General features: G+C 38.4%; 1 non-coding gene across 1 annotated transcript; it reads right to left on the reverse strand.

The window, feature by feature from the left end:
* Nucleotides 1-408: 408 nt before the first annotated feature.
* On the reverse strand, nt 409-523 carry LOC135277628 (U5 spliceosomal RNA). The gene has a single exon (XR_010345238.1). It is a non-coding gene; the product is annotated as a U5 spliceosomal RNA (small nuclear RNA).
* Between the last annotated feature and the right edge of the window lie 390 nt (nt 524-913).

Below are 913 nucleotides of genomic sequence, written 5' to 3' on the forward strand. Positions count from 1 at the left end.
TATATTTGAATCTCAGAACTTTTTTTTCCTATAAAAGAGAGAGGTGAATTAACCCTTCATAGAATACTAGAACTATAATTAAGTGGGAAAATCTTATTCCTTATATCCATAAAAGATAAATTCCATTGAATTAAAGAAAAAAATGCCCCTTCTTTTTCTCACTCAAGAGCAAGGACTTCTATGATTTGGGTTTTGTGCTACAATTCTTACCATTTGTCTCTTTACTAAGTGGTTTCACATTCTGAGCAAGATACATGCCAAAGGAGTTGGAAATCTTGCCCACCGCTGTGTACACCAGGAAAATAGTACTAAGTAGTACTAGTATTTTTTAAAAGTTGTAATAAAATACTCATAACATGAAATATACCATCTTAACATTTTAAAAAAGTTTTTTTTACAGCTTTATGTAGCCTTGCAGAAACAAGGCCTCAAAAAATTGGTTTAAGACTCAGAGTTGTTCCTCTCCATGGAAATCTTTAGTAAAAAGCAAAAAATTTATGCCATCTGGCCGGGCGCGGTGGCTCACGCCTATAATCCCAGCACTTTGGGAGGCCGAGGCGGGTGGATCACGAGGTCAAGAGATGGAGACCATCCTGGTCAACATGGTGAAATCCCATCTCTACTAAAAATACAAAAAATTAGCTGGTGGCGCGCGTCTGTAGTCCCAGCTACTCGGGAGACTGAGGCAGGAGAATTGCCTGACCCCAGGAGGCGGAGGTTGCGATGAGCCGAGATCGGGCCATTGCACTCCAGCCTGGGTAACGAGCGAAACTCCGTCTCAAAAAAAAAAAAAAAAAAAAAAAAAAGATTTATACCATCTGAAGAGAAACCAGAGTATTCATCTTAACAATATTTAAATGTACAGTTCAGTAGTGTTAAGTACATTCACATTATTGTGCAGTCAGTCATCAGA

Source organism: Aotus nancymaae, unplaced genomic scaffold (genome assembly GCF_030222135.1).
Source record: "Aotus nancymaae isolate 86718 unplaced genomic scaffold, 86718_ANA_hifiasm-v0.15.2.pri h1tg000032l_0, whole genome shotgun sequence".
In the NCBI taxonomy this organism is placed as follows: domain Eukaryota; kingdom Metazoa; phylum Chordata; class Mammalia; order Primates; family Aotidae; genus Aotus; species Aotus nancymaae.